The sequence below is a fragment of the Lactuca serriola genome, chromosome 7 (genome assembly GCF_051521515.1).
Source record: "Lactuca serriola cultivar US96UC23 chromosome 7, Lser_US96UC23_V15, whole genome shotgun sequence".
In the NCBI taxonomy this organism is placed as follows: Eukaryota; Viridiplantae; Streptophyta; class Magnoliopsida; order Asterales; family Asteraceae; genus Lactuca; species Lactuca serriola.
Window position 1 is genome coordinate 115,932,501 of NC_136414.1, and position 9,829 is coordinate 115,942,329.

The window sequence follows — 9,829 nt, forward strand, 5'->3', positions numbered from 1 at the left end:
AATCTCCCCCTTTGCGTCAATTTGGAGCGAGGCCTTCACTTCTTACTTGGGCCGGCGGCTGAAGCTGGTACCTTCTTCTTCACGGTACTAAACAGACACTTGGTTATGGAAAGGATGGTCTGTCTAAACCGGATGTACCAATTGATCATATCTTCAAAGTACTTGATGTCATCAGCCGAATTGTCCTTACACCGCTTGACGATTGATAGGACGTGTTCCAAGCAGGTAGTGGTGTAGAGGTGCTTGTCAGCTAACGCGAACAGACATTTCTGTCCTTCGGCTCTGGTGAACATCACAGAGTTTCGCCTCGAATCTATCTTGCCCATTTTCATCGTGTTTAGATCACTGGCCGATCCCACAGGCTTGACTTTCGGTTTCTTCTTAAACACTGTGGCAACCTCCTGATCCATTAGGGCCACCTCCATGATACAGCATGCCAGCATCCTTTTGACATGGTCTAAGATGGGACCATATTCGGCTTCGTTTGTCAGCAAGATGTTGTACAAGACTATCCAATCATGAGGGTTCATATTGGGCAGATCCGCCAGAGAGATCATGTGAGCAGTTCTTGCAGATCCTCGGATAAGCTTGAACTTGACGTTTGTGAATCTCCCCACGGCAAACGGCTTCATCACCCGAACATTGACAATCTTCTGGGCACTCCATGTAAGGTATTGAGGGAGAGCGGCCTCCAGGTAGAAGTCAATGAGCTCCCTGTCAAGCTCATCGTTCGGATGCGGGACTTCGAAAATGTTGGAGAAGGCGTGGAAGATGAACGCCTTTCGAGTGAGCGGCATATCAAATTGCGAATCGACCGTGTTGTTGCAGTCGAACGATATCACTGGCTCGAGCCATAATATGCTTGGAGTCTCTATGGCTTCTTTTATTAGACGATCCCTGGTCCAGACAGGGAAGAGCAGCTTTCGGCTCTCAAGGAGATCGTTGGCTTCTTTTTGTTTACGTTCGGCTTCTTCAGCTTCACGTGCCACACGACTGACATCGTCATCAGTATTGCGACTGTTCTTTCTCTTTAACATGTCCGCAATAGTCTCCTTGTCTTCATCTTCATCTTCATCGTCATCTCCTCCCTCTGCTATGTTTTTGCCTTTGTTCTTCACACCCGAACCCGAGGCATGACCAGTTGGGGGTGGTTCGGTTGTGTGAGTAGCTTTGGAGGAAGGAGGGGGTTTCGATCCTTTCTTCTCATCTCCCCCTTGTTTCGGAATGGACACGAAACTGGGTAGGCCTTCAATTTTACTCAAGAGGGCCATGGCCGGAGAGAGTTTCTCAGCGAGAGTGCGTCTCACTGAGTGATTGAGGATGGGGTCGTGTGCTTCCAGGATGTTGGATAGAGCGGCGTGGACATCCGAAACACACGTCTTGATGATTTCCCTCTCGGATCGAAGAGCCTCCAATTGTTGTTCGGAGTTGGAAAGTTGGGTGCTCTTGACCTTGAGGGCAGTAGTCTTACTCGCCAGGACATCCATCAGTGAATTTTCAGCCGCAAGATCCTCTTTTAGCTTTGCCAAGCGGGCATCGATGGAGGCACGGAGTGCCGAGTTTTCGTCGCTAAGGTTTTGTCTGAGGGTAGCGAACGAGGATAACTCCGTCTTTACAATTTGGGTCAATTGAGTAACAAGTGGTTCCAGAGTTGTTTTGGTGGCTTCGGCGCTTTCCTGCATAGACTGCAGCAGGATTGTAGCGTCATGGAATAGTTTATCGACTTTTTCGGTCGCAGCCTCACAAGCTCGGGTGGAGGCGTCTATCGCAGCAGTTGCTGAGGCCATTGAATCATGTTGAGCCTTGGAGAAGGCATCAACTATCTTCTGAAGTGCGGCTTCAGATAAAGAGGACTGCTGGTTGGAAGAGGAGGCGAGAAGTTGAGCAACCTTCTCGTTAAGCTCGCGAAGATGCTTCTTTGTCACTGGAGCATCATCCTCCTCATCACTTTGAACTTGAAACGGACTATAATAGACCGAATCATAGTTCATGTGATCACCACCAAGGTATTGATCATCACCGTCGGAGGCGTCTTCTGGAGATTGAGGTAGTGGTGAAGCTGGGGGTGTTATTGGTTTAGTTGGTTCAGGTTGAGTGGGTGGGGGATGAGTTTCGGGTGGTGGTGGTGTATGGGTTTCGGTTTGTGGAGGTTCGGTTACAGGTGGGGTTTCGGTAACAGGTGGTGTTTCGGTTGATGTGGTGAATATAGGTGGTGGTATAGGGAATGAGGTTGGTGGTTTAGTAGGGTTTATGGTGGGAATGGAAATAGGAATTGTGGGTGGAGGGGAAGGAACTGGGGATTGGTGAAGTTCCATCTCCGGGGTTGGGAACCGAGGGGCCAGCGACACTTCAGAGTGTCGAGAAGTGGAAGAAAGGCTCTGAATCAGTTGTTGCCAAAGGACAAACCCATAATCGAGGTTGATCCCGTTGTACACCCCATACATGATTGACAGGAAAAGACGACTGGCCCCGTCCGATCCTGAGCTCCTCTCAGACAGTCCCTTGAAGAGAACTGTAAATAACCCATTCCACAGGGGCGGTAGGCATGACTTCTTGAACCTGGCGACGGAGGTAAGAACTTCCGTGTAGCCCATGTTGTAGAACATGCTGTATAACATTCCAACCGGAATCGTCTCCGGGTTAATACGCGATGGGTCTGCAGCAAACCCAAGCATGGTGCAGAAGCGGGGACGAGAAATCGACGTTTTGTGTTCCGCCACTTCGAAAAATATCCTGTCGACGCCCTTGTCGTAGTAGGCCGTCGCATAGACCTGAGATAGAGCCACCATTGGCACCGTTTCAATTCTGGACAATGCCGGAGCAAGCTGGGAGTACTTGAGGCATTCGATGACCGGCGACATGTAGGGATCATAGGCTAGTGGGTTCAGATCAATGACAAGGCATTGTTGAGGTCTGATGGGAAGAATTTGAGAAGTGGCATGAACGGATGAAGAGTCAGCCATTGTTGCAGGTGTGGAGAAGAAGATGACCGGGAGAGAGTTTTGGGAGTAATTTTGCTTTGGGAATTATGGGGGCAGTAAAGAGGTAAAAGGTGGTGTTGATGGCTTTTTATAGTAGGTGATAGGAGAGAGAAAGATCGTTTCAAATCTCTTATTGAAATACGGAAGGGTTTTTGATTGACTGATTGGTGACAGTTGGGACGTGCGATGATCACGTAGGAGAGAGAGTGTCAGATTCCTAGGATCACGCCGCCCAATAAGCGCCGGTTCAGAGAGAGGAACCGTTTCCATTTCCACACGCGCCATTAATTCCAGATGGATGACGCTTCAATACTGCACACGCGTCCAATAGTGTCAGAAAAAGCGCGGCCGCGTCAAATTCACGCGCCCTCCTTTTGTACCGTCGTTTGAATTTCTATCCTTTGAACTCCCACCCCGTCAGCAACCTTTTGAACTTATCCCTTTTTAAACGCCATCTTTTGAATAAAATGCCCACGTGAATTATTGGTAACCACAACTTCATTATGAACCATCCATTAATTATCCAGCCTGTAAAATAATTAGTAACGGAATTTTTGAAAATCTAGGATTTTCATGCAAAGAGTGTAAAAAAATTAAAGAAATAAAGCAACTCTGTGTAGGATAATCTGTGATGTCAATGATGACACGAAACTGATGATCCCGGGCACGAATCTCTTCCTTCAAGGTCAAGAGAGACCTCAAAGTGTTAGTGTGGAATCCCGTTGAATTACGATCAAACATTTATCAATAAATGTTGAAAGGCTTCTTTAAATAAGGCAAATTAAGGGTGGTTTCACTTTGATTCAGCAATTCAATTCCTGATATAAGAACGAACGTGAACAAAGTACTTGTGAGACCAGTGTAGTCTGTTGAACAAGTAGGTTTGAGTTAATTTTGTAGTGGCTTGGATTAATATGAAATCTCAGATAAAAATTTAAAACTGGATCCCTTGGGAAGAAATGTCATGGTGTGTAACAATTTCATTGGAACCACGCAAAAAAAAAAAGAGATTTCATGAAGGTACATTCGTTAATTCATTGGTGAAAACTTGATCAAGTTAATTGGTCACCGTCAATTCGTTGGTGTTGAGTTTTGGGTTTCACTCAGCTCGTAGTGGCACGATGCTAAGATCAGAAACACAGATGTTGTGTAACCATAAACCTCAGTGGTAGTTGCTGAGAGTCTCAAGGGTTACAGTGATGATGTGAATGTTATGGAGAAGTATAATGGGGATGGTGAAACAAGACATAGTACCTCTGCTGCGAACATAAGGACCAAGCAGGAGACTCTGAACTCATGTGAGAAAAGAGTGAGGTAGCTCATGATTAGAATAAATGAGTTAGCATTATTGGGAAGACAAGGTTTGTGTATACCAGGTCATGAAGGCTATTATTCAAAATCTTATGAGGCTTGGGACACATACAGCACCATGCTTCTAGGGACACTTAAGTAAGTCATGAAATATATCACCATAAACGAAGGAGCACACAAAAAAAATTAAAATATTTTTGGAGTTTTTGAAATTGAGAGAAAAAAAATTAAAAGTAAAAAAAAATAAGACATAAAAAAATTATAAAAGAGTTAAATGAAAAGAAAAAAAATACGATTAAGAAAAACTTTGCCAAAAAAAAAAATGGAAAAACCGAACCCGAGCGTTCGGTTGGTTTCGGTTGAGGAAAATTTTGAAAAACCGAACCCGAACCTTCGGTTGGTTTCGGTTCAGAAAAATTTTGAGAAACCGAACCCGAACCTTCGGTTGGTTTCGGTTCAGAAAAAATTTTGAAAAACCGAACCCGAACTTTCGGTTGGTTTCGGTTCACTAAAATTTTGGAAAATTTTTTTTAAGAAACCAAGGAGTTTAGATATGCAATAAAAAAACTTTTTACATAAAGAAAAACAAATTTTGCACCAGAAATATACAACAAGGAGAAACTACCTTTGAAGTAATGAGCGAGTGAAATGGTTGAACCGAACCCGAACGTTCGGTTGGATTCGCTTCTTACGTTTGAGATCGAGAGGTAGTGTGAGGAACTGACTCTGATTCCATCATACCTAGCCCTTGCAAAATTTTATTAAATGATGCGTCTGGAAGAGCTTTGGTGAAGACGTCAGCCAGTTGATCAGTGGTTCTTACGAAGTGAACTTCGACATTTCCATCTTCCACATGATCTTTGATGAAGTGATACCTCAGTGCTATGTGTTTAGTTTTAGAGTGTTGCACCGGGTTATGACAGATCCTAATTGCACTTTCAGAGTCACAATATAGAGGGATCTTCTTCATATTGAGTCCATAGTCTCGAAGTTGACTCTGGATCCAAATCACTTGTGATGTGCAGGATGCAGCGGCAATGTATTCCGCTTCAGCAGTAGACAGCGACACACATGTTTGTTTCTTGGATTGCCAACTGACCAACTTCCCATCAAGAAATTGACAGCCACCAGTTGTGCTTTTGCGGTCGAGTCCACATCCTCCAAGGTCAGCATCAGAATAGGCTTGAACGAAGAAGCCAGAGTTGGATGGATACCATAGACCTAAGGAGGCGGTTCGCTTGAGATAGCGTAGGATGTTCTTCACTGCCAGCATGTGAGGTTCGCGTGGATTAGCCTGAAATCGAGCACAATAACATACAGAGAACATGATATCAGGCCTGCTAGCAGTTAGATACATCAGTGAGCCTATCATTTGACGATAGAGCGTGATGTCGACAGCCGGTTTATCCAGTGAAGGGGTAAGTTTGGTGCCGAATGCCATTGGGACTTTGACTTTTGAGTCTCCCATCATGCCGAACTTTGCTAGGAGAGTCTTTGTGTAAGCTTCCTGATTGATAAAGATGCCTTCGGGTCCCTGTCTTATATTTAAACCAAGGAAAAAATTAATAGGACCCATTGAGCTCATTTCAAACTTAGTCTCCATCAACTTTCTGAATTCTGCTGTTAAGCTGGGATTCGTAGAGCCAAAGATGATGTCATCGACATAAATTTGAACTATCATAAGGTGGTTACCTTCCTTTTTGCGAAAGAAGGTTGGGTCAACCGAACCTTGTTTGAATTTGGACATCTTTAAAAATTTTGTAAGCGTTTCATACCAGGCTCTCGGAGCTTGTTTGAGGCCGTACACAGCTTTATCCAGAATGTAGCAATGATTTGGATACTTTTCGTTTACGAACCCAGGAGGTTGCTCCACATACACAGTTTCTTCAAGTTCTCCATTGAGAAATGCGCACTTGACGTCCATTTGGAAGACCTCAAAGTTTTTGTGAGCAGCATAGGCCAGAAATATTCTGACCGATTCTAGCCTAGCTACTGGAGCGAACGTCTCTTCGTAATCTATCCCTTCCTCCTGACAGTATCCTTTGACAACCAGACGAGCCTTGTTCCTTATGACATTACCTTCCTTGTCCATTTTGTTTCTAAAAACCCATTTGAGACCAACAACTGAAGCATCCGGAGGAGTTGGAATGAGGCGCCAGACTTTGTTCCTTTCAAACTCGTTTAGTTCGTCTTGCATTGCTTGAACCCAATCAGAGTGATCGAGGGCAGTGTTCACTGTCTTCGGTTCAACTTTTGATACAAATGAGTTAAACATACAAAACTCAACCTTTGAGAATAAGGATGTCTGTTTTGCCTTCAGTTGAGATCGGGTCAGAACCTTTTCAGATACATCACCAACTACTTGAGAGATAGGATGATCTCTGGTCCATTTTGTAAGAGGAGGGTAATTCGGATCGAACGTTGGATCTAGTTCAGCGTTGATCATCTCTTCAGGCTCAGATTGGCTATCAAAATCAAGCGTCATATCATCATGCTCCCCCTCAATTGATGAGTCTTGACAAACATGAGGTTCAGGGGTTTCTTGTGGTGCTGGATTTTCAGGCATTGAAGCACCTTCGTTTGGAGGGGCATCTTTGGTTGGAGAGTTACCTTCGCTTGATGAAGGACCTTCGGTTGAAGTAGTAGAGCTTGGCTCCCCCTGGACTTGTGAGCTAGGCTCCCCCTCGACAAGAGAACTTGGCTCCCCCTCGACTGAAGCATTGTTGGTTGGAGATTCATCAGTAGGCAATTCTCCTTCATGCATTCTTCTTGCAGCATCTTCGACAATTTGCTTCATATGATCTATTTTGTTGTCGGCTGCACCTGCTTCTGAGAGAGAAGCTTTTTCCGGTTCGTCAAAGAGATCCAGAAAATTCTCGTACATATTGGCGATTGAGACTGTGACTTGACCAGTTTGAGGAAAGATTTCCCTGGCAGTGTCATCTATGGCCTGTAGCTTCTTGACATAGCTATCGTCGAAGGTCACATAGTATGTCTCTTCAATCCTTCTTGATCGTTTGTTTAGGACCCTGTACACCTTTGAAGTGAGTGAGTAACCCAGAAAGATTCCCTCGTCGGCTTTGACATCAAACTTGTTGCGGTGTTCTTTAGAGTTAAAGATGAAACACCTTGAGCCAAAAACGTGGAAAAATTTCACATTGGGCTTCCTGTTGTTTAATATCTCATATGGTGTGAGCGTGAATCGCTTGTTGAGATAGGACCTGTTTTGTGTATAACAAGCAGCAGAAATAGCGTCAGCCCAAAAATAAAGAGGTAAGGAAGCGAAACTTAACATAGTTCGGGCAGCTTCACACAGAGATCGGTTTCGTCTTTCGACTATTCCGTTCTGCTGTGGTGTGTAGGGAGCTGAGAAATTATGGCTAATTCCCTTTTCTGCAAGAAACACTTCAAACTCCCTGTTCTTGAATTCGAGACCATTGTCGCTCCTGATGTTGCGAACGACCTTCTTGAGCTGGACTTCAATTTGCTTGATAAACACTTTCAGCTTTTGAGTCGCTTCAGATTTGAGCTTTAGAAAGAACACCCATGTAAATCTAAAGAAGTCATCAACGACAACAAGAATGTACTTGCTACCACCGATGCTTTCAATAGATGAAGGACCACACAAATCGATATGAAGCAATTCGAGTGGTTCAACAACTTTTGTGTTAATTATGGATGGGTGACTTTGACGACTCTGCTTTCCCATTTCACATGCAGCACATAAATGCTCTCTGTCAAACTTGAGCAAAGGAAGACCCCTAACATGACCTCTAGTGACAAGTCGGTTGATATCTTTGAAATTGAGATGAGAGAGTCTTCTGTGCCACAACCAGCTTTCGTCGGATTGAGCTTTTGATAGCAGACATATTGCTGGGTTTCCTTTGATGGGTTTCATGTTCAGCGGAAACATTTCACCCTTTCGCTCTGACTTCAGAATCACTTTCTTTGTCTTTTTCTCTATGATTTCAGAACCTTCATCATCGAATGAAACTTTGAGACCTGTACCTCCAACAAGCTGAGATACACTGATGAGGTTGTGTTGAAGTCCTTCCACATAGGCCACCTTCCTTATGGTAAAATCATCATTCGTTATCATCCCATATCCCTTTATGGTACCGAAAGAGTTATTTCCAAACTTAACGTTGCCACCATTTGCAAGAGATCTGTATTCCCTGAGTTCCTCTTTCCTTCCTGTCATGTGACGCGAGCAGCCACTGTCGATGTACCATTCTTCGTCAAACTGCTCGTCACTTATAACCTGCAAAAATTAAGCAGATTTAGGAACCCAAAGTTTCTTGGGTCCATGTGAGGTTTTCATGGGAACAGGAATAGTTAGAGAGATGTCAACCAGATATGTTCTTTTAATTAAAGTTGTTTCATCTTTCTTTTTAATGGTGAATACTTTTATTTTGTTAAGATTGGGTTTGTTCGCTTTGGATTCATCGACCTTCTGCTTTCCCTTCTGTTCAGCAGATGGACGAGGTTTTTGAGAATCAACGGAATTAGCGTTAGAGCAAGATGGAGATAAACGAGAAGAATTAGGAAGAGAGGATTTGGATTTGGATGGTGATGTCTTCCTTGCTGATGACTCTAGGTGACCCTTTTGCTTTTGATCGTTGGTGGGGTTAACCTTTGAGTCTTGTTCTCGTCTGACTTCAGAGCCGAACCTCTGAGTTCGGTTGGAGTTGTTCTTGGAACCGAACCTTTGGTTTCGGGTGAAATCCTTTTCAGAACCGAACCTTTGCTTTCGGTTGGTATTTTCATGCGAACCGAACCTTGTCTTTCGATTGGTATCTTCTTGCGAACCGAACCTTTGGTTTCGGTTGTTGGAATTATCAGGCTTTCTTACGGGATTGTTTTCATACTTCAGATTCTTGTCTTTGTGTGAATAGTATGCATTCTGGGAGTGCCAGAATTGTTTTCTTTCAGAAAGGTTTTTCCTGTATCTTAGGTTCCTTTCTATCTTTTTATCCCTCATCTGTTTAGGTTGATGATGAACGTTCGCTTTCGCTTTTGATGTCACCTTTGCTGGTTCCTTTTGAACTTTAGGAGTTTTTCTTTGAGCTGAGGGTGCAGAGGGAATGTTCGAAGAAGATTCAGTTTGCCCTGAGGAAGTGGAAGGAGTATCTGATGAAGTTTCACTTCGAGCTGTTGGCGTTGAAGGAATGTCTTCTTTTGCTGAACGATCAACCTCTTGAGGAGTATCTTTTGTACCACTTGTGCTTGGTTCACTGAAATTATCAGGCTTGTTCAAGGGTTCAGGTATGTATCTCCCTTTCTTCATCCAAGAGGTTCTTTCAGATAGGCCAACGGTTTCGTTTCCATTGTCAATAGGAGCTTCCCAGAAGAACTCATCACAGCCATCAGCATTGTCTTCGTTAACAATAGCCGTGAGTTCAGTTGTTTGATGTTCGGTTACTCCAGTCACTTTGTATACTTGATTCGGAGTGGTTCTGACTTTTTGATACACAACAGCTTTTTCTACTAATTTTGGGGACTTTTGTTGGGACAGTCTAGCGAATTCCATTGAATTT